A 24,068-nucleotide genomic window follows, 5' to 3' on the forward strand; every position below is an offset into this window, starting at 1 on the left:
ATTATATCATGGTAATTGTGAGAGCGAATGTGATTGCGAGTGAGCTTGACTGAGGATATACTTGCATTGGAGGCAGTTCAGAGACGATTCACTCGGTTGATTCCTGAGATGAGGGGGGTTGTCTTATGAGGAAAGGTTGAGCAGGTTGGGCCTATACTCATTGGAATTTAGAAGAATGAGAGCTGAACTTATTGAAGCATATAAGATACTGAGGGGGCTCGACAAGGTAGATGCAGAGCGGATGTTTCCCCTCGTGGGGAAATCTAGAACTCGGGGGGCACAGTTTCAGAGTAAAGGGTCGCCCTTTTAGAACTGAGATGAGGAGGAATTTCTTCTCTCAGAGGGTCGTAAATCTGTGGAATTCTCTGCCCCAGAGAGCCGTGGAGGCTGGGTCATTAAATACATTTAAGGTGGAGATAGGCAAATTTTTGCAAGATAAGGGAGTGAAGGGTTATGGGGAGCGGGCAGGGAAGTGGTTTTGAGCCCAAGATCAGCCATGATCTTATTGAATGGCGGAGCAGGCTCGAGGGGCCAAGTGGCCTATTCCTGCTCCTATTTCTTATGTTCTTATGAATGTGATTGCGATTGAGTGCAGTTGTGAGGAAGAGTGTGATTGAACATAACTGTGTGTCATTGGAAACCATACATATAAACTGTGGCAAAAAGAAAATACTGCAGATGCTGGAAATCTGAAATAAAAACAGACAATGCTGGAGATACTCAGCAGGTCAGGCAGCATCTGTGAAGAGAGAAACAGAGTTAACGTTTCAGGTCAATGACCTTTCGTCAGAACTGGAAAAAAACAGGAAATGGAACCGATTTTAAAGCAAGTTTAGGGGCTGGGAAAAGGGGGAGGGGATGAAAGAACAAAAGGGAAGGTCTGTGATAGGATGGAAGGCAGGAGAGATTAAGAGACATTGAGAGATATTCAAGGCAAAAGGGGATGGTAATGGGACCGGTTAAGAAACAAAGGATGGCTCTAGATGAAGTGTGAATTGTACTGGCAGAATGAAGGACAGCTGCCCTGTGGGAGAGAAGAACAAACTGTGGTCTCGGTTTGTCACTTTTTTTGCCCCCATAAAGTTTTGCACCTGGTCCATTGGTAGTGAGAATACAATGGTGGAGTTCTTTTCAACAGCTATGGCGGTGAGGGTCTGCAGATTCTGGAGGGTGCTGCTCTGGTGACGTGTAGGTTTCCGGTGGCTTTCGGGTACACCGCCACTAGCTTTGGGTTTACCGTGGTTGGGTGCAGCTAAATCGGAAGTGCCACCAGACTGGCAGAGTGAGCATGCCGAGAGTGAGAGCCATCCGGTTGGGTCTGCAGACAGCGAAGCTGGGGAGCTGCTGGCGATTCAGAGATCACTATAGCAACTTCTTTCAAGGCCCTAGAAGCATTCATTCCCCCTTGGGTTGCAACTCCTACATTCCACAGTGACTACACTTCAAAAAGCACCTCATTGGCTGTAAAACGCTTTGGGACCTCTGGTGGTCGTGCAAGGCGCTATAGAAATGCAAGTCTTTCGTTCTTCCTTCAGTCACCTTGGTGATTGTGAGGAGGAGTGAGATTGTGAGTGAGCGTGACGGAATGAATATTACATAGGATGTACGGCACAGAAACAGGCCATTCGGCCCAACCAGTCCATGCCGGCGTTTATGCTCCACTCGAGCCTCCTCCTGCCTTTCCTCTTCGAAATCTATATGATTGGGAATGAGCGCGATTGGGAGTGAACATAACCATGAATGAATGATGGCGATTGAGTGTGATTGTGAGCGAATGCGACAGCCAATGAATGTGATTGTGAATGAGTGTGATTGTGAGAAGTGTCCTTTTCAGAGCAGTGCGCGTGCGAGCGCATGTCGGAGTTTGCCGCTATCTCAGAATTGCAGGGCTGTTGTGCGTCACAAGGCATCACCCGTGTCACGAATGGACGCAACCAGCAGCCTGCAACCCACTGAGCGATATAAACGGGGTTTGTGTCCTCTGGGTGCTATTGGTTAGGGCAGGAACTCACAGCACAAAGGCCTAGAAATTCAGTTGGCTGCGCCAGGCGCTAACGCCAAAAAAGGGCTATATTTCCGTCGATAAAGCCTTAGCGCCGGAATGCAGACCGATCTGCGCCAACGCCCAAATTCATTTGAGATTTAGCGCCGGCGCAAAGTGTTAGCGCCCGCTCGGGTGCGCGCGCAGCTTATGACGTCATATCCTCGCGCAACGCTGTTTTAGCGCCCCAACCCGGAAATTGAGTGGCGCCCGCCCAATGTGGGCGTGGCGCTATTAGGAATTGTAAAATGGAACGTTGCAGAGGCCCTGTGGGCCTCGGGGAGCGCAAATTAAAGGGCACCTCCACTGACCTATAAAGCCCAGCCATTTTGCTGCAATGACTTCACTGCTTTGGATTTCTACACAGAGACCAAGGGACAGAGATTCCAGATTTGGGACAAGATAGGAGAGGTCTTTCTGGCTTCTGGCCAGTGCTTTGACATTTGACTCTTGCTGATTTCACTGTTGCGACCTTGATTATGGGGGCTGCATGGGGGGCCAACATTGAGTTGCAGCATTATGTGCGGAGGGCTCGCAGACGCTGTGAGAGACGGGCAGCCATGCGTAGACACAGAAGGGCCATCAGGCGTCGCCAACGTAGGCCTTACGCACCCAGGCAATACCGGCAGCAGGTGTCCTATGTCACCATGTCTGCGGCACTTTGTGTAAAGAGGCTGCGCTTCAGAAGGGAGGTGGTTGGAGAGATCTGCCAGCTGCTTCACGCAGATTTGCAGCCACAGCTCATGTCCAGGACGTCTCTCTCGGTGGAAGTGAAGGTCACGGTGGCTCTCAGCTTTTATGCAAGCGGCTCGTTCCAAGCCGCTGCTGGGGACATCGCGAACATCTCCCAGTTCGCCGTACATCGCTGCATCCGGCAGGTCACCGATGCACTGTTCGCGAGGAGACACCAGTTCATCTCCTTCCCCATGACCCAACAGAGGCAGCAGCAGCGTGCAGTGGGATTTGGCAGGATCGCGGGCTTCCCCATGGTGCAGGGCGCCATTGACTGCACGCATGTGGCTATGCGGGCACCTATAGACAATCCCGAGGTTTACCGCAACCGCAAGGGCTACCATTCCCTCAATGTGCAGCTGGTGTGTGACCACAGGCAGCGCATCCTAGCTGTTAATGCCCGCTTCCCAGGAAGCAGCCACGATGCTTTTATCCTGCGCCAGACTACTGTGGCTGACATGTTCCAGGCACAGCCTCCACCAAGGGGATGGCTTATCGGGGACAAGGGCTACACTTTGTGCACATGGCTCATGACCCCGCTCCGCGCGCCCAGGACCCCAGCGGAGGACTCATACAACGAAAGCCATCAAGCAACAAGGAACGTCATAGAGCAAACCATAGGCGTCCTCAAGCAACGCTTCCGCTGCCTGGATCGCTCCGGCGGCTCTCTACAGTATTCGCCAGATAGAGTGTCCCAGTTCGTCGTCGTGTGCTGCATGCTGCACAACCTGGCTATCCGCCGAACGCAGGCACTGCCACCTGACATTGCACCACCACCTGAGGAGGACGAGCAGGAGGACCATCAGGAGGAGGAGGGGGAGGAGGAGGAGGAGCAGGCCAGGAGGGGGCCAGAAGGCCCAAGGGCCGTACGCCGGGGGCTTATTGTTCGACACTTCTAGGCCCGCTGTGAGGGAATGGCCTGTGGGAATGAGCGCACCTGAAGGCAGCCGCTCCGGAAGCCGTCAGCCGGTTAACGCAGCAAACACTTGAAACATGACACCTGGACAAGCTGAATAAATAAAAACCTTTATTTAACAAACTGAGGCCCCTTCCCACATGAAACTCAAAAACACAGAACACACCCAAAAAACAGTCACAAACATATGTCACTCCCCCAACCTGGGGAGGACTAACAAAAGTTGGCCATCCACATGGCCTTCAACATTGGCCGTAACAAAAAAAGGGCCCCCCTCGCCAACAGAAAGACCCCCATAAAAACACAAAATGCCTTCAATTTTGGCCATCCACAAAAATCAGCCCCCAAAACACAATCCCCCCCATATATACAATGCCGCAGAGACCACACTCTAGCGGCTGTGCCGAGAGGGCGAGTCCTTAGAGAGCCTTCCCCGGCCCCTGCCCGGCCTACTGCTCCGCCTCAACGTGGGCCCTGTGGCGGCCTCAAGGCTGGGGGAAGGCTCATGAGGGCCCCCATGCGTCGCGACAGATGGCCTTGGGGGTCGGCCAACACGACGCACGTCCCGGGAGGGGCCGGCTGCTGACTGCTTCGGCTGTGGCTGGCCAGCATCAGTGGCAGCAGCAGCTCCTCGCACCCTGGCTGGGGGAGTGGTAGTGTCGGATGCTCCAAGGGGGGCAAGCTGGCTGCTGCCAGGCGCGCGAGGCTCAGCAGACACAGTGGCAGTCGTCCGGCCTGGCAGTTCAGCTGGCGCAGCTATGTGCTGGAGGCCAGGCCGCTGTGTTGCAGCAGGGCGGCGGGTGCGGGTGCGACGCCTCTGCGTCAAAGCGAGTGTGGCAGAAGTCAGTGACCGCACTGCCCGGGTATGTGCCTCCAGCTGCTGTGACAGTGTGTCGAAGGAACCACCTCTCTGGCGACTCTCCTCCTGCAGTGCCGCGAGTAGTTCGGCCCCCCTGGCGTGCGCTGCGGCCAGTTGCTCCACCCCCCTGGCCTGTGATTGGCCGAATGCTGCCACACTCTGAGCCAGGGACTCGATGGCGTGCGGCATCTGCTGCACAACCCCCATGAACTCATGGTGGCGCCGGTCAGACGCCACCGAGATCTCTTGCAGGAGGCGCACCTCCTGGCCGAGGCCACTCTCCGGACTGGAGGACTCTGCAGCTGGGGAGAAGCCGGCCGAGCTGGCCGACCCCTGCCGCCTGCCTGGACCCCACTGCAAGCAGGATCTGCCCTCCCCTGCAACACCTCCCCCTGGCTCTCCTGCATGCCAGACGTCCCCCCTTCATTGCCATCCCCTGGCACGGCTGAGGGCTCGCCCGATGGCCCGGCTTCCTCCTCGTCCTGGACGTCCTCCTCCTCCAAGGGCCTGGCACCCGGCGCCTCAGGGACCACCTCCTCCTCAGCAGCTGAAAGCAAGAAGGCACAAGAGTAGCTTTAAAGTGAGGACAGGGCGTCAGCGAGGGACGCCTGAGCGGTGGCATTATGCGCATTTGTCCGTCAGTGGGAAAGGATTTAGATCGGAAGCACTAGGGCAACGAGAGAGCTGCAAGCGGTCATCTCCTTACCAGTGGCTTCCAGCACAGGGTCGGCATCCCCGATGGCTACAGGGCCAGTCACCCGGGGACGCAGGAGTCCAGCGACGCTCTCCTCCAGAGCACTTAGAGCCTGGTAGTGGGGCCGTCCACCACCGGTCTCCAGCCGGCTGCGCGCATTTCTTGCCAGCTTGGCCTGCAAGAGAAAGGACGGACTCTAAGTACAGTGTGGTGCCCTGTTGCTGTGTGTACTGCCTCCCATGGTGGAATAGCCTGGCCAGTGTGGTCAGTGCAGAAAGTGCTGCTGATGATCATGCCAGTGGCATTGCTGCGTGAGGAGGGCTGCCCATTATGCCTTTGAGGTCCCTTTGCCCATAGTGTGAGGCTCACATGCAAGGATGAGGAGGACAGTGGAAAGGGTACTCACCTTCACCAGCCGACAGAGGTCATTGAACTTTTTGCGGCACTGGTCCGCAGTCCTGGGCACATCTGAGTTTGAGGAGACCCTGCGTGCGATGCTCCTCCAGGCTTTCCTGAACTCTCTCCTGGGAGCCTTTCTGCCATTGTCCGGGCACAAGATGGGTCTTCTCTCCTGGACAGCATCAATCAGCACCCTCAGTGCATGGTCTGAGAAGCGCTGGGCTCTTTCACGGGCCATCTCCATCTGTTCTGGCGCTATTTTGTCCCACCAGCACTGTTGAGGCCTAGCAGCAGGGCTCCAGTGTGCAGGGCGTGGCAGCAGTCAAAGTTGACCCTTCCCCCTTTAAGAGCAGGCCGGCGTCAGGGTGTCTGCTGTCAAGCAACACATGACCGCACCTGCGCTGCGCCCGGCATCGGCGTTATCAGGCCGCAGCGCCGGTTTAGCGCCGGAACCGAGCATTGCAACGCCGGTTTCAGCGCTCGCCAAAACTCTTGGCCAAATCCACTGAATTTCGGCGCGGTTGCCTGCAGTTTCCGACGGGCACTAAATTTACCGAACGCCCGACTTTAGCGCCCCAAAACTGTGCAAACTGAATTTCTAGGCCAAAGTGTTTTAATTTACCTGATTGTAAGGGGTTTTCGATCGCAGAGGTTTCTCTCTCCAGAGGCCTCTCTCTCTTGCACAGTAAAACCGTGAGTGGTTCGACCCACTCGCCCCTTAGATTCTATACTCTGGACTTTGGGGCAGGAACTACAATGTAGAGAAAACTCTTGTAGACCAAGTTTGATGAAACGAAATGGAATTTTATTGCATAATGTAAAACAAATCAAAATGCAAGCAAAATAAGAGGGTACGTGGGAGGGGAAAACACAAACAAATCATAACGACACAATACTAACTAAGGCAAATACAGGCATATTATACTCTACAAAGATCATCATAAAATGGGGAAAACACACGGAACATCGAGGGACAACAACTCATGTTAATTATACCCTTAAATGTCCACCCCCTTAAACCTATCTAGATCTGATTATGAAGGGCCAGAAACATGGTCACCAATCCAACGAGGAAGTGTAAGGTTTTGAAACAGGTCTGCGTTTGATCCTTTCAGGCGTCCCGTCTCCACGTGGTTGGTGGAGCCCCAGCGAACTGCGCCACACCTCTCTCCTGAGGTGGTGGTCGGGGACGGCTGGACACCGGCTGGTCTGGATGTCGGCGGGGTCGGGGATTGTTTGCTCGACCCCGGTCAGAGGAGCTTCGGGCTGGCCCCCATCATTTCTTCAGTTTCTTCTTATCTCTTCTCCCGAGCCGGAGTGGGTCGATGGCCTCCCGTTTCGTCAACGGCCCGGGGTTGGTCGATGATCTCCCAATGTTTTACCCCGGGGCGGGACGCCGGCTCGAACCACTTTCTTCCCCTTCTTCTAGCGATGATGCTACCGATACGATGGTAGCACCACGATGGCTTCTTTCCACGATGGCCGCTCCGTCTATGGCTTCTTCCGTCTATTTCTACCCCTGGGTTCCCAGATATACTTCTCATCAGAAGCCCCTATCTCGAGCCAAATCAGGTTAGTCTTTTGTTTTAATTTTGGCGGGCTGGGAGCACAACGGGGTAGTTATTATATTTTAAACTGTTCTTGGATGGCGGTAACGGGCCATCTCTGGTCTGGAATGACCTTCATTGTTTTAATGTCCTGGTGATGCCCTTAACTGGTTCTTGATGGTCTTCTCATGAATATGAAACTGTTCCCTTTTGTCTGGTTAAACATTTAGATGGCCTTTATCTACAGGCCGATCTTGACTGGATCTGCATCCAATCTATATGTATATGTGGGTGTCTGGTTTCGTTCTCTCAGAAACGGCTTCCAGAACTTACTGTGGGCTGAATCCACAAAGCTGTCTGAGGACTGCAGGAACCATTTTGAAGTGTCCCAATAAGTCGATCACGGGGTCTGGTGTCCATTTTGAATGCCCCTTTTTCCTAGGCTTCTTTTAAAACAGTCTTTAAAATCATGGCCTCTTCTGCCATTCGACCCTTTATAATAGAAAGTTCAATTTTGCGAATCCTACAGATCTTCCATTTTAATACACTGCGATTGTTCTTCAGGACTATTCCCGCACTGTTGTGTGTTTGTAGTGGGCAGTGTGCGAGGCCCTTCACTGCTGGGTGTAGACAGAGTAAACGGCTGATTCTGGAGGGCGCTGCTCTGGTGACGTGTAGGTTTCCGGTGGCTTTCGGGTACACCGCCACTAGCTTTGGGTTTACTATGGTTGGGTGCAGCTAAATCGGAAGTGCCACCAGACTGGCAGTGTAAGCATGCCGAGAGTGAGAGCCATCCGGTTGGGTTAGAGAGAAGCTGATATCAGTGGGTGGTGTGTGAACATCTCTCCCAACTTTGCTGGCTTCTTTTCTGATGGTTTCATCTTCCAATTTTTACTCAGCGCCTACACTGTGCTTTTCTTTCCACGAGCACTGAGTCAGGTGGGCGCCTCATACATGTGGGCAAGCCGCGGTCAACAAACACCAATAGAACCCCGATGCAATCTCTACCCAGAAGTAAGTGGGGGGGGGGGTGCCCTGGGACGCCAGCTGAAACCCGGGCAGCTGGCCGAAGAGGCCTTTCCAAGTGAAGTCTCAAATTTTCCTTTGTGTGGCCAGGGAACGGCAGGTGTGCTTCTCTGGGCCCCACAAAGAAAGTGTAGGCCTCCTCTTCGCAGACTTAATTTATCGATAGAAACATAAAAACATAGAAAAATAGGAGCAGGAGTAGGCCATTCAGCCCTTCAAGCCTGCTCTGCCATTCAATATGATCATGGCTGATCCTCTATCTCAATACCATATTCCTGCTCTCTCCCCATACCCCTTGATGCCTTTTGTGTCTAGAAATCTATCTATCTCCTTCTAAAATATATTCAGTGACTTGGCCTCCACAGCCTTCTGTGGTAGAGAATTCCACTGGTTCACCACCCTCTGAGTGAAGAAATTTCTCCTCATCTCAGTCCTAAATGTCCTACCACGTATCCTGAGACTGTGACCCCTCGTTCTGGACCCCCCCCTAGCCAGGGGAAATTTACTTTATTGATTGCCCATCCCTAATTGCTCTGAGAAGGTGGTGGTGGGCCTTCCTCTTAAACTTGCTTGGCCACGTCAGACAACTGTGTTGGTGTGGGGACTGGAGTCACGTATAGGCCCAGACTGGGGAAGGACGGCAGATTTCCTTCCCCAAAGGACATCAGTGAACCAATTGTTTTTTTTCACGACAATCCGACAGCTTCATGGTCACTTTTTACTGGCGCCAGCTTTTTATTACCAGATTTTTTTTAACTGAATTCAAAATTCTCAAGCGTGCCATGGTGGGATTTGAACTCACGTTCTACTGGATGACTAGCCCAGGCCTCTGGATGACTATTCCAGTGATACATAACAATTTACTACCCTTCCGAATAATTGCTTGTAAGTTGAAGCGAGTCGTGATGAGACGCTGCATCGCCGCACGGGCTGCAGCGGTTCAAGAAGGCGGCTCACTGCCACCTTCTCGAGGGCAATTAGGGATGGGCAATAAATGCCGGCCTTGCCAGCGGTGCCCACGTCCCCCGTAAAAAACAAATTTAAAAATAAAATGCAAGGTCTTTTTTAGTCAATCGCAGAGGTCATCAGATTTGAGCTTGAACAAGTCCTCCACATGGAGAGGTGGGAACCCGAGCTGGTCAGATCAGCAGAGCCGCGGCCGAGTGCAGCCCCCAATCGGGAATCAAACCCCGGGGCCCTCCCGACCTGTATTGGGGAACGTTAGGTGTAAATCTCTCTCTCCTTGACTGAATTGTGCCTTTGGTACAAATACCTCTTAAAGTTGTTTGTTTAGGCAGGAACGAAAGTGACTGACCGACAAGACACAGGGCTGTGTACTGAAAGGCGAAACGGGGTGAACTTCCTCAGGGCCCTGCTGCTGAAACTTCAGCTTAATTTCGGCAGAAACTCCATTTGCCGAGGTTACAGTGGTGGAGGAGATTCACCCCATAATAGTTATTGATCTTCTTAAAGAAAGACTTGCCTATGTAGTAAAGATAGAAAGATTTGCATTTATATAGCACCTTTCACAACCTCAGGACGTCCCAAAGCTCTTCACAGCCAATGAAGTACTTTTGAGGTATTGTCACTCTTGTAATGTAGGAAAAATGGCAGCCAATTTGCGCACAGCAAGCTCCCGCAAACAGCAATGTAACAATGAGCAGATCATCTGTTTTGGTGATGTACATTAAGGGGTAAATATTGGCCAGGACACCGGGTAGAACTCCCCTGCTTCTCTTTGAAATAGTGCCATGGGATCTATTACATCCACCTGAGAGAGCAGACGGGGCCTCGGTTTAACGTCTGATCCAAAAGACAGCACCTACGACACAGCAGCGATCCATCACTACTGCACTGGAGTGTCAGCTTTGATTTTTGTGCTCGAGCCTCCGGAGTGGGACTTCAACCCACAACCTTCTGACACAGAAGGTGAGAGTGCTACTCACCGAGCCACGTTCTTAGCAATGCATTGACAGTTTCAGGCAGGAGAAGATCATTGGCCCACCTAGCCCATTGATCCACAACATGGTGACAAAAGGCCAGAGACGAGGAAACGTGACTATCTTTGCACCAACCTGCCTTGTGTGGGGTGAGGTCCCAACACATTCATTGCTGATAGTCTGGCACCACTAGTGGAAACTGAGATCTCACACTATTACTGCGACTCCATGCCCACCACATGCCGCTAACCACAAGGCGAGCAGTATTTTCATGGGGGCTCTCCCACTGCTACTGCCGTTTCTCTGGGTTTTCCACCAAAAGACACAGTGGGCGACCAGAAGAGCTCCTCCCAGAAGTTCCAGGCGAAACTCTCATAAGATGCGCCAGCGTGAATAACAAGAGCCAACTGTCACTCTGCTCGTCTTCAGATGCTGAAGAAATGAAAGCTCTTATCAAACGTAACACCTCCCACTCTCTGACACTGACTCAGGAAGCTCATTCTATTTTGATCGGAGCGTGACGTTCCTGAGTTTCTCAACTCTAGGGCTTCATTGTGTCTCATTATGAGTCAGCGTCTCATCCATTCCGGCTTACAGACTGATTTCCTTAACCTTACAATCTCATCGCCATTATTTGATTTGATTCACTGGTCACAAGTTTAGCGTAACGTTACATTTCACTGTAACATGTGTTTGAACAAATTGATAGAATGTAACCCAACGAGCAAACACACAGTCCAAAGTGGAACTAAGCCACTGTTCTTCAATCAAATAGTGCCATGGGATCTTTTACATCCACTTGAGAGGCTAGACAGGGCCTCGGTTTAACGCCTCATCTGAAAGTTGGCACCTCGGACAGTGCAGCGCTCCCTCAGCACTGCACTGGGAGGATCAGCCTAGATTTTGTGCTCAAGTCTCGGGAGTGGAGCCTGAACCCACGACCTTCCGACTCAAAGGCAACAGCGCTACCCTCTGAGCCACAGATGGCACTGAACAAAAGTAGACATCTGTGGAGTGTTGGGGGAAGAACAGGATCAGGTTGGGGTATGATGCACGCCGCGGTTAAATGTCCCGCTGATATTCACCTTCAGAGCTTGCGCATGAGGCTGGAGGGTTACTGGTGCTTTGGAATTTTACCTCAGTAAGTCAGTGCCTTCAGGGGAAGAAGGGAATAAGCAGAGAATGCACTGTTCACTCTCTTGGCCATTTAGGACTGAGATGAGGAGAAATTTCTTCACTCGAATGGTTGTGAATCTTTGGAATTCTCTACCCCAGAGGGCTATGGATGCTCAGTCATTGAGTATATTCAAGATAGAGATCGAGATTTTTGGATTCTAGGAGAATCAATGGATATGGAGTTGAGGTAAAAGATCAGCCATGATCTTATTGAATGGTGGAGCAGGCTCGAGGGGCCGAATGGCCGACTCCTGCTCCTATTTTTTATGTTCTTATGTTCTCCCTTAGTTAAAATGATTTCATGGCAGCTCAACTCTAAGGAAAAGATAAAGCTACGGTGTTAGATTTCATTCAAACAACAGCTATGTTATTCTCTAAACCTGACAGCTCGGAGGTGTTAAGATTTATCAGTGTGATATCAACAACAGCTCACGCCCAAATTGAAATGCAATTAATGCACTTTGATCTCTGCAGCTCGCTGGAGAAAGAGATGCAGTTCAGGGCAATCCCATTTCCCTCACTGACAGTCTGCTCTGAGGAGCAGGATCCTTTACTTGTTGGTCCATTTCCAAGACCCCAGTTTCAGAATGAGGCGTTAAACTGAGGCCCCGTCTTGCCATCTCAGGTGGATGGGAAAGATTCCACGGGACTATTTGGAAGAAGAGCAGGGGAGTTCTCCCCAGTATCCTGGTGTAGAACACGCTATTTGCTGTACCAAACTTAGAATTTGACCGCATTTTATGGACCATCATGCTTCACGAGGCCAAGAGATTGGTTGCTGAGAAGCTACGGTTATATTCACTTATGGGATCTGGGTGTCGCTGGCAAGGCCAGTATTTATTGCCCATGCCTAATTGCCCCTGAGAAGGTGCCTTCTTGAACCGCTGCAGTCCGTGTGGTGAAGGTACTCTCACAGTGCTCTTAGGTAGGGAGTTCCAGGATTTTGACCCAGTGACGATGAAGGATCGGCGATATACTTCTAAGTTTGGATGGTGTGTGACTTGGAGGGGAACTTGGAGGCGGTGGTGTTCCCATGCGCCTGCTGCCCTTGTCCTTCTAGGTGGAAGAGATCACGGGTTTGGGAGGTGCTGCCGAAGAAGCCTTGGCGAGTTGCTGCAGTGCATCTTGTAGATGGTACACACTGCAGCCACAGTACGCCGGTGGTGGAGGGAGTGAATGTTTAAGGTGATGGATGGGGTGCCAATCAAATGGGTTGCTTTGTCCTGGATGGTGTCGAGCATCTTGAGTGTTGTTGCAGCTGCACTTATCCAGGCAAGTGGAGAGTATTCCATCGCAAACACAGAAAGCTGGCATGCAGGTACAGCAAGCAATAAGGAAGGCAAATGGCATGTTGGCCTTTATTGCAAGGGGGGTTGGAGTTTAAGAGTAAGGAAGTCTTGCTACAATTGTACAGGGCTTTGGTGAGACCACACCTGGAGTACTGGGCACAGTTCTGGTCTCCTTATCTAAGGAAGGATATACTTGCCTTGGAGGCGGTGCAACGAAGGTTCACTAGATTGATTCCTGGGATGAGAGGGCTGTCCTATGAGGAGAGATTGTGTAGAATGGGCCGATACTCTCTGGAGTTTAGAAGAATGAGAGGTGATCTCATTGAAACATAAGATTCTGAAGGGGATTGACAGGGTAGATGCTGAAAGGTTGTTTCCCCTGGCTGGAGAGTCTAGAACTAGGGGGCGTAGTCTCAGGATAAGGGGTAGACCATTTAAGACTGAGATAAGGAAGAATTTCTTCACTCAGAGGGTTGTGAATCTTTGGAATTCTCTGCCCCAGAGGGCTGTGAATGCTGAGTCTTTGAGTATATTCAAGGCTGAGATCGATAGATTTTTGGACTCTAGGGGAATCAAGGGATATGGAGATCGGGCGGGAAAGTGGAGTTGATGTCGATGATCAGCCATGATCTTATTGAATGGCGGAGCAGGCTCGAGGGGCTGTATGGCCTACTCCTGCTCTTACTTCTTATGTTCTTATGTACTCCTTACTTGTGCCTTGTAGATGGTGGAAAGGCTTTGGGGAGTCAGGAGGTGAGACACTCACCGCAGAATACCCAGCCTCTGACCTGCTCTTGTTGCCACAGTATTTATGTGGCTGGTCCAGTTAAGTTTCTGGTCAATGGTGTCCCCCCAGGATGTTGATGGTGGGGGATTCGGCAATGGTAATGCCGTTGAATGTCAAGGGGAGGTGGTTAGACTCTCACTTGTTGGCGATAGTCATTGCCTGGCACTTCTGTGGCGCGAATGTTACCTGCCACTTATCAGCCCAAGCCTGAACATCATCCAGGTCTTGTTGCACACTGGCATGGCATTGGCCTTGAAACCCACGGATGCTTAACGGACTTTTGATAAGAGTAACTGAAAAACAGCTAATGCCGTATAGTTAGGGACACGTACGCAGCGGGAGGGTTGCCAAGTTTTGGGGTATAAAAGATGTAAATTAACCACTCGCGGCTGCAACCGGATGATCGGGTCAGTTGCCAGAAACCATATGTCTGCCAGATTGACCACTCGCTGGTGTCAGTAGGTATGTGGTGTTTTGCTTGAGCTTAAAGTACAGCGATAGCTCTGTGCATGCTGAGGTATAATTGGGAATTATCATATGCTACATAACTGTCGGATGCTTACTTGTAATCTCTTGCTGATTTTCAAGTTTCACAGATTCATTGGGTTTTGTGTTGTCTGTTCAACGGGTCTGAACTTTGGAAACTGTTGAACGGGGCGATTTCTGCATGTCTTACACTGGCGAACATTTATCCCTCAACCAACATTACTAAAAAATAGATTAACTGGTCATCATCACATCGCTGTTTGTGCGCAAATCAGCTCCTGTGTTTTCCTACATTACAGCAGTGACTAGACTTCAAAAGTAATTCACTGGCTGTGAGGCGCTTTGGGACGTCCTGAGAATGTGACAGACGCTATATAAATGCAAGTTCTTTCTTTCTTTATCTCATACCTGTTATAAATCTCATCATCATAAAGAAACTACTCATGAAATAACACTGGACGGCCAGCTGGTGGCGCCGTCCAAGGAGTATAAATACTCGGGTGTGGGCCCAGCTTGTCCAGGGACATTTTGTAAACAGGAACTAGTAAAGTACAACTGGACCTCCATGTTCTGAAACAAGTTGATTAAAGCTTTGCTTTATACTCAAACCAAGTCCGTAGTGAGTTTTATTACGTCAATACCTTCTTATCTGTAACTTCCTATTTGATCAACACTTTTAAACCTCCTATTCTTGTTGCTCCTGATTTCTGAGTACACAGTCATACTTGCCTATCTTGCTGCCTTCAACCTCACTATTCTGAGATCAGGATTCCTTGGACTGTGACCTACTTGAGTCATACTTTCTCAGGATCTCAAAACTGTGTAACTCCCCCATCTTCCCTTCCTCTATTAAAAACCCACATCTAACCGCAACCTTTGGTTTATTTTATTTTCTCTTTTACTCATGTGAATCTTACTGGCATCCTGCCTTATGATCTGTGGTCCTGCTCCAAAAATGTTTTACTGTCAAGAGTATGAAGATGGGATCCCTTTTTATTGGAAAGCTTTCTGCACCGTTTGAAGAAATGACCAATATAATTTGAGCCCCGTTCGTTCAGTTAGAACCAATGGCTGTTTCGATAGCCGTCAGCTCATTGAAAGCAGCGTTGGCACGGTTTGAGGTGATGTGAGTGAGCCCAGTTTCTGGAGTGGCCTCCTTCAGAACCGCCACTCCTTGTCTGCTGGGTAAGATCCATGAGAGGCAGCTCTTCCCCCGACCCACAATACCCAACCCCCCACCACACCATCACCACCCCGCTACCAACCCTGGAACCACTGACTCGCGCCATTGTACGGTTCGATAGTTGCTGACAACATTGGGAAAAAAATCAAAGGGTGGAAGAAAACAAACGGGATGAGGCTCAACTCTGATGATACCTCATCCCTGGCTTGGGCGAGGTGTCGGAGGGTGATCAGACTCAGATTTGCCATGCCCCAGCACGATTCGGTCACCCCAGGAGGTAAAAATTGGAACGACAAAACAAATAGAAGTAATTATCTTCAGATTGCTGTTACAAAAGAGCTTTAATGAGACATCTCCCGGATTGGAGTTTTGACACTCAGCGTAACAGTACGTTGGGTAAAGCCAACAGCTCACCATTATCTTTCCCCTTCATCTTTCGTTAGCGAGTATTCATCCTGTCTGGGAGATTTTCTCCTTACTCATTCCAGCTTTGTGTTTGTAAAATCCTCATCCTCTTCCTGTCTGGGTTCTGTTTATTTTATTAGCAACTGCCCTCTGCAGCAATCGTCATCTCTGTTCCTGGCGCTGGCCCAGAAAAGAAGGCCAGATGGCTTAAATCATCCGTGTCCGCTTCTGGCCACTGAGAGGGACACGAGAGTGATGTTCAGGCCCAGGAGGCTGTGCAGTGAAGAGCCATGAGCAATCTGGAATGACAGGTTGGTGAATCACCTGAAAACCAGAACTTCCAACCTCATGAAGAGATACCCACAGGAGGTATTCACCTTCGCCCCCGGGCAGTAATCCGGCGGAGTGATCTCCACCTGTTGTATAACTCATCCCATTTCCATCCTATTCATTGTGCAGATTACTGCCCAAGCACTGCGGGTGACAATAACTCCCATGTGGTGGGAAAGAGAAGAGATTTCACGCTGCTGCTGTAGGTGGCACTCTTCTGATGTTACCGCTGGGATTGTTGGGACAGGATAGGAATAGAGGGAGGTTAACGCTGTCCTAACCCGTGCTGTGCCTGCCCTAGGAGTGTTTGATGGGACAGTGTAGAGGGAGCTTTACTCTGTATCTAACCCGTGCTGTACCTGCCCTGGGAGTGTTTGATGGGACAGTGTAGAGGGAGCTTTACTCTGTATCGAACCCGTGCTGTACCTGCCCTGGGAGTGTTTGATGGGACAGTGTAGAGGGAGCTTTACTCTGTATCTAACCCGTGCTGTACCTGCCCTGGGAGTGTTTGATGGGACAGTGTAGAGGGAGCTTTACACTGTATCTAACCCTTGCTGTACCTGCCCTAGGAGTGTTGGATGGGACAGTGTAGAGGGAGCTTTACTCTGTATCTAACCTGTGCTGTACCTGCCCTGGGAGTGTTTGATGGGACAGTGTAGAGGGAGCTTTACTCTGTATCTAACCCCAAGCTGTACCTGCCCTGGGAGTGTTTGATGGGACAGTGTAGAGGGAGCTTTACTCAATATCTAACCCATGCTGTAACTGCCCTGGTAGTGTTTGATAAGACAATGTAGAAGGAGCTTTATCTGTATCTAACCCGTGCTGTACCTGCCCTGGGAGTGTTTGATGGGACAGTGTAGAGGGTGCTTTACTCTGTATCTAACCCTTGCTGTACCTGCCCTAGGAGTGTTGGATGGGACAGTGTAGAGGGAGCTTTACTCTGTATCTAACCCGTGCTGTACCTGCCCTGGGAGTGTTTGATGGGACAGTGTAGAGGGAGCTTTACTCTGTATCTAACCCCAAGCTGTACCTGCCCTGGGAGTGTTTGATGGGACAGTGTAGAGGGAGCTTTACTCAATATCTAACCCATGCTGTAACTGCCCTGGTAGTGTTTGATAAGACAATGTAGAAGGAGCTTTATCTGTATCTAACCCGTGCTGTACCTGCCCTGGGAGTGTTTGATGGGACAGTGTAGAGGGTGCTTTACTCTGTATCTAACCCGTGCTGTACCTGCCCTGGGAGTGTTTGATGGGACAGTGTAGAGGGAGCTTTACTCTGCATCTAACCCGTGCTGTACCTGCCCTGGCAGTGTTTGATGGGACAGTGTAGAGGGAGTTTTACTCAATAATAAACCAGTGCTGTACCTGCCTGTAGTGTATGTGCCTTTAAGAGCCCCAGGTGTGCTGTAATGCCGGTAATGGCCACTCGGGCTATATAAGCCTGTATAATGTGTATATCTGTGAGAACCCCACCCAGACTTTGCTTAGAAAACACCTATGAACCAACTCCTGTCTTCAGTGTCTTAATCAACACACGGACACGACAGTGGCGACGAAGTGGAAACGGGCTTACCTGCAATTCGGCAGCACCTCCAGGACATCGATTCCTCGGGTGTCCGGAAGACTCAAGAAAGTGAGAGAAGTTGTGGTTTCACCAGCTAGCCAAGCTGGTGGCAGGTACTGCGCTAATCCTTCCTAGGCGTCAGGCTGGGGCTCCAGCGGCTGGCTCTACAGCTGAGACAGGCAGCGAAATCAGAGGCAAGCAAAGTCTGGGGGGTGTTCTAACGGATATACACAATATACAGGCTTATATAGCCTGAGTGGCAATTACTGGCATTACAGCACACCTGGGGCTCTTAAAGGCACATACACTACACTGCCCTTGGAGTGTTTTTATGGGGACAGTGTAGAGGGAGCTTTAATCTGTATCTAACCCATGCTGTACCTGCCCTGAGAGTGTTTGATGGGACAGTGTAGAGGGAGCTTTACACTGTATCTAACCCTTGCTGTACCTGCCCTAGGAGTGTTGGATGGGACAGTGTAGAGGGAGCTTTACTCTGTATCTAATCCATGCTGTACCTGCTCTAGGAGTGTTTGATGGGACAGTGTCGAGGGAGCTTTACTCAATATCTAACCCGTGCTGTACCTGCCCTGGTTGTGTTTCATAAGACAATGTAAAAGGAGCTTTATCTGTATCTAACCCGTGCTGTACCTGCCCTGGGAGTGTTTGATGGGGCAATGTAGAGGGAGCTTTACTCCGTATCTAACCCGTGCTGCACCTGCTCCGGGAGTGTTTGATGGGACAGTGTAGAGGGAGATTTACTCTGTATCTAACTCCATGCTGTACCTGCCCTGGGAGTGTTTGATGGGACAGTGTAGAGGGAGCTTTACTCTGTATCTAACCCGTGCTGTACCTGCCCTGGGAGTGTTTGATGGGACAGTGTAGAGGGAGCTTTACTCTGTATCTAATCGTGCTGTACCTGCCCTGGGAGTATTTGATGGGACAGTGTCGAGGGAGCTTTACTCTGTATCTAACCCGTGCTGTACCTGCCCCGGGAGTGTTTGATGGGGCAGTGTAGAGGGAGCTTTACTCTGTATCTAACCCGTGCTGTACCTGCCCTGGGAGTGCTTGATGGGGCAGTGTAGAGGGAGCTTTACTCTGTATCTAACCCGTGCTGTACCTGCCCTGGGAGTGTTTGATGGGACAGTGTAGAGGGAGTTTTACTCTGTATCTAACCCATACTGTACCTGCCCTGGGAGTGTTTGATGGGGCAGTGTAGAGGGAGCTTTACTCTGTATCTAACCTGTGCTGTACCTGCCCTGGGAGTGTTTGATGGGACAGTGTAGAGGGAGCTTTACTCTGTATCTAACCGTGCTGTACCTGCCCTGGGAGTATTTGATGGGACAGTGTCGAGGGAGCTTTACTCTGTATCTAACCCGTGCTGTACCTGCCCCGGGAGTGTTTGATGGGGCAGTGTAGAGGGAGCTTTACTCTGTATCTAACCCGTGCTGTACCTGCCCTGGGAGTGTTTGATGGGGCAGTGTAGAGGGAGCTTTACTCTGTATCTAACCCGTACTGTACCTGCCCTGGGAGTGTTTGATGGGACAGTGTAGAGGGAGCTTTACTCTGTATCTAACCGTGCTGTACCTGCCCTGGGAGTATTTGATGGGACAGTGTAGAGGGAGCTTTACTCTGTATCTAACCCGTGCTGTACCTGCCCCGGGAGTGTTTCATGGGACAGTGTAGAGGGAGCTTTACTCTGTATCTAACCCGTGCTGTACCTGCCCCGGGAGTGTTTCATGGGACAGTGTAGAGGGAGCTTTACTCTGTATCTAACCCGTGCTGTACCTGCCCCGGGAGTGTTTGATGGGACAGTGTAGAGGGAGCTTTACTCTGTATCTAACCCGTGCTGTACCTGCCCCGGGAGTGTTTGATGGGACAGTGTAGAGGGAGCTTTACTCTGTATCTAACCCGTGCTGTACCTGCCCTGGGAGTGTTTGATGGGGCAGTGTAGAGGGAGCTTTACTCTGTATCTAACCCGTGCTGTACCTGCCCTGGGAGTGTTTGATGGGACAGTGTAGAGGGAGCTTTACTCTGTATCTAACCTGTGCTGTACCTGCCCTGGGAGTGTTTGATGGGACAGTGTAGAGGGAGCTTTACTCTGTATCTAACCCGTGCTGTACCTGCCCTGGGAGTGTTTGATGGGACAGTGTAGAGGGAGCTTTACTCTGTACCTAACCCGTGCTGTACCTGCCCTGGGAGTGTTTGATGGGACAGTGTAGAGGGAGCTTTACTCTGTATCTAACCCGTGCTGTACCTGCCCTGGGAGTGTTTGATGGGGCAGTATAGGGGGAGCTTTACTCTTGGCCGCCTGTCCCATTATCTCCTTATGTGGTTCGGTGTCAAATTATGTCTGATGATACTCCTGTGAAGCCTAGGGACGTTTTGCTATGTTAAATGCACTACATAAATGCAAATGGTTGCCCTTGCTGTTCTTTTGTGGTTTGATATTTGGTGCTCAAGGACAGATTTGACTGGCCAGCCACTTTAAGGACCTTCCAATAAATTGGTGGTTCAGGGGTTAAGCTGGAATCTGGTTTGCATCAACTGGCGAGGTGCTAGTCTTCTTGTAACCAAGTGTGACAGCGATCCTAATCAGAGTCGCTAAGACAGAAGATAAGGGTTTTATGTGCAGTTTGAATACATTGAATTTAGTTGAAGCCCCAAGCAAGGACAGCGCGGCCTAAGATAAGCTGAACTCCTTTTCCTGAGCCCGGTGCCTCCTTTAATAAAGGATCAGTGAGAGAAGAAACACAGCCAACAATGTTTAGCATTAAAGCACTCGGCTCCAGAGACAACAACAACTTGCATTTGTATAGCGCCTTGGGACGTTTTGCGATGTTGAAGGCACTTTGTTGTTGTTGTTGTGCTGCTGAGGTTTAATAGTGGGTAGCACCCTCGCCTCTGAGTCAGACGGTTGTGGGTTCAAGTCCCACTCCATGGACTTGAGCACATAAAGCTCCCAGTGCAGTGCTGAGGGAGAGCTGCACTGTCGGAGGTGCTGTCTTTCGGATGGGACGTTAAACCGAGACCCCGTCTGCCCCCTCAGGTGGACGTAAAAGATCCCACGGCACTATTTCGAAGAAGAGCAGGGGAGTTTTCCCCGGTGTCCTGGCCAATATTTATCCCTCAATAACAAAAAGCATTATCACATTTGTAGATTATTTTTAAAAACCCTGTACAATAGCAAAATGCTGAAAGCCTGTTTGGCCCAGTGGTAAGGGCATGAAATGGTTAAACTTCGAGGCACAGAAAAGGTGCCAGTCATCAAAGTTTGCAGCTCTTGGAGAACACATTGATACTGGACAATGAAAGCTTTGACTCATGATTAACTCTGGAAAGGACATTGACATCGAACTGTGAGGCCTTGAATCATGATTGGTTTCGAAGGGAAAAATTAACATCTGGACAATGCTCTGAGTTTAACTGAAACAATGGGGGTCACGATCGACTTCCTGACATTAATGGAAGATACACAAGTCCCGAGCAGACAATCCGCCAAACCGCTCATCAACAGTAATAGAAATCACTTTGAATATGTATTACGGAAAGCGGGAGAGGAGATAAGGAGTTATCTTCGATCTCACAACTCTGTACACCTCCGATGATTGAATTACAGGTTGACGAGGTGTGAACGTCGGACAGTTCAGCAAACCGACAACCGAAACTGGTTGGGGGAGGCCCAGCATGGGGCCAGGTGACTAAAAGAACTATAAGAAGGAACACACCACAGCTCTCTTTCTCTCTCTCTCTCAGAAGCTCTCTCTCTCGAAAGCTCTCTCTCACGGAAGCTCTCTCTCTCGGAAGCTCTCTCGCTCGGAAGCTCTCTCGCTCGGAAGCTCTCTCGCTCGGAAGCTCTCTCTCTCGGAAGCTCTCTCGCTCGGAAGCTCTCTCGCTCGGAAGCTAGCTCTGGCTACAGCAACTACCAGGTGTAAGAAGGAAGGGAAGACGGTCATCTCCAGCTCCCAGCCTGCAATCGACGTCGGCCACGACCGGCCGGACGGGTGATTGAAAGTTTCACCCAAATCTCAACAGGGTTTTTGTCTGTGTGTTTTGTTGGTTTTAATAAACTAACAGTTTTGGGTTGAACCTAAACATTTGTGTCGTCTACCATTTTGTTCCTGTAAAACCCAGAGTCAAAGAACCCTCGTAAGGACGAGGAAACCAAACACCTTACACATTGCTGTTTGCGGGAGCTTGCTGTGCGCAATTTGACTGCCGCGTTTCCTAAATTACAACAGTGACTCCACTTCAAAAGTACTTCATTGGCTATAAAGCGCTTTGAGATGTCCAGTGGTCGTGAAAGGTGCTATATAAATGCAAGCCTTTCTTTCTTTCTCAAAGACAGTCAAACATCCCAAGGTGCTTCACAGGAGCGTTATCAGTCAAAATTTGACATCAAGCCTCTTAAACAGGTATTAGGTCGGCTTGGTCACATTGGTCCGCCATGATCTTATTGAATGGCGGAGCAGGCTCGAAGGGCCAAATGGCCGACTCCTGCTCCTGTTTCTTAAATTCTTATGGAAGGTTTCAAGGAGTGTCTTAAAATAGGAGAGAGAGACCAACTGTGACTGTTCAATTTTATACGAGAATTCAAGAGTGTTTTTTTTATTAACTAGGCCCAAAGACACTCATCGCTCTTTTCCTTAAAGCAACCCCACTACTCCCATCTTATCTTCAGATCCCGCAATCCCGCCTCACTTCAGTTGAGCCTAATTGAAAATAAATTCATATAGATGGGCGTAAAGTGAGGCTCAGTGGGTAGCGTTCTTGCATCGGAGTTGGAAGGTTGTAGGATTAAGCCCAAAATCTAGGTTGACGCTCCCAGTGCAGTAATACAGGAGTGCAACATTGTCACAGGAGCAATCTTTTGGATGAGATGTCAAATCAAGGACCTGTCTACCCTCTCAGGTGGAACGCCCATGGCACTATTTTGAAGAAAAACCATATTAATCCCTCACCAAACATCACTAAAACTGACCATTACCCAGATTGTGAGTTGTGAGGAGGATGCAAAGAGGCTTCAAGGCGATTCAGACCAGTTGAGTGAGTGGGCAAATACATGGCAGATGCAGTATAATGTGGATAAATGTGAAGTTATCCACTTTGATAGGAAAAACAGAAAGGTAGAGTATTATTTAAATAGTGATAGATTGGGAAATGTTGATGTACAGAGGGACCGGGGTGTCCTTGTACACCAGTCACTGAAAGCAAACATGCAGGTGCAGCAAGCAGTTCGGAAGGCACATGGTATGTTGGCCTTCATTGCAAGAGGATTTGAGTACAGGAGCAAGGATGTCTTACTACAGTTATACAGGACCTTGGTGAGACCACACCTGGAGTACTGAGTGCAATTTTGGTCTCCTTACCTAAGAAAGGAGATACTTGCCATAGAGGGAGTGCAGCGAAGGTTCACCAGACTGATTCCTGGGATGGCAGGACTGTCGTATGAGGAGAGATTGGGTCGACTAGGCCTGTATTCACTAGAGTTTAGAAGAATGAGAGGGGATCTCTTTGAAACATATAAAATTCTGACAGGGCTAGACAGACTGGATGCAGGGAGGATGTTTCCCCTGGCTGGGGGGTCTAGAACGAGGGGTCACAGTCTCAGGATACGGGGTAGGGCATTTAGGGCTGAGATGAGGAGAAGTTTGTTCACTCAGAGGGTGGTGAACCTGTGGAATTCTCTACCACAGAAGGCTGTGGCGGCCAAGTCACTGAATATATTTAAGAAGGAGATAGATAGATTTCTAGACACAAAATGCATCAAGGTGTATGGGGAGAGAGCGGGAATATGGTATTGAGATAGAGGATCAGCCATGATCATATCGAATGGCGGAGCAGGCTCGAAGGGCCGAATGGCCGACACCTGCTCCTATATTTCTATTTTTTTATGTTTCTATTATCACACAGCTGTTTGAGGGACCTTGCTGTGTGCAAATAGGCTACTGAGCACTTCAAAAAAGTACTTGATTAAATAGCACCTTACACAACCTCAGGACATCCCACAGCACCTCACAGCCAATGAAGTACTTTTTTTGAAGTGTAGTCACTGTTGTAATGTAGGAAACGCAGCAGCCAATTTGCGCACAGCAAGCTCCCACAAACAGCAATGGCTGGGAAATCTGCTTTGTGCTGTTGCCTGAAGGATAAATGGTGGCCCTGACATCAGTAGAAACCTCTTTACCCAGAGAGTAGTGAGAATGTGGAACTCGCTACCACAGGGAGTGGTTGAGGCGAACAGCATAGACGCATTTAAGGGGAAGCTGGATAAACACGAGGGAGGAAGGAATAGTGGGTTATGCCGATAGGGTGAGATGAAGAGGGGTGGGAGGAGGCTCGTGTGGAGCACAATCACCAGCACGGAGCAGTTGGGCCGAATGGCCTGTTTCTGTGCTGTAAATACTATGGGGGGAAAGATTTGGTATCGCCCATTTTGCGGCGCTAATATCGTCCGGGCGCAAAGTTTAGCGCTCGGTGCAAATTATCGCCGGCGACCAGAAAATTCGTCTCCAGCGCCCCTGGAGGTGATTGGAGCACTAAATCAAGCGCTACTGTTCTCTTTTAGAACGCTAACGTCGGGGAGCGAGACACTACCTCAGAGCGCTACTCAAGCTCAGGCGATGTCAATCACCTTGTACTCAGACAGACTGGCGCCAGCCAGTTCTTAAAGGGGAGGGTCCATCAGGTTGCACAGC

General features: G+C 50.1%; 1 long non-coding RNA gene across 1 annotated transcript; it reads right to left on the bottom strand.

The window, feature by feature from the left end:
• Nucleotides 1–3,778: 3,778 nt before the first annotated feature.
• Nucleotides 3,779–5,653, bottom strand: LOC147097608 (uncharacterized). The gene is made up of 2 exons (XR_015074295.1): nt 5,255–5,653; nt 3,779–5,095 (listed from the first exon to the last, which is right to left on the bottom strand). It is a non-coding gene; the product is annotated as an uncharacterized LOC147097608 (long non-coding RNA).
• Nucleotides 5,654–24,068: the final 18,415 nt, after the last annotated feature.

This window comes from Somniosus microcephalus, chromosome 31 (assembly GCF_052327205.1).
Source record: "Somniosus microcephalus isolate GS21.2 chromosome 31, FLI_Smic_1.0, whole genome shotgun sequence".
NCBI classification, from domain to species: domain Eukaryota; kingdom Metazoa; phylum Chordata; class Chondrichthyes; order Squaliformes; family Somniosidae; genus Somniosus; species Somniosus microcephalus.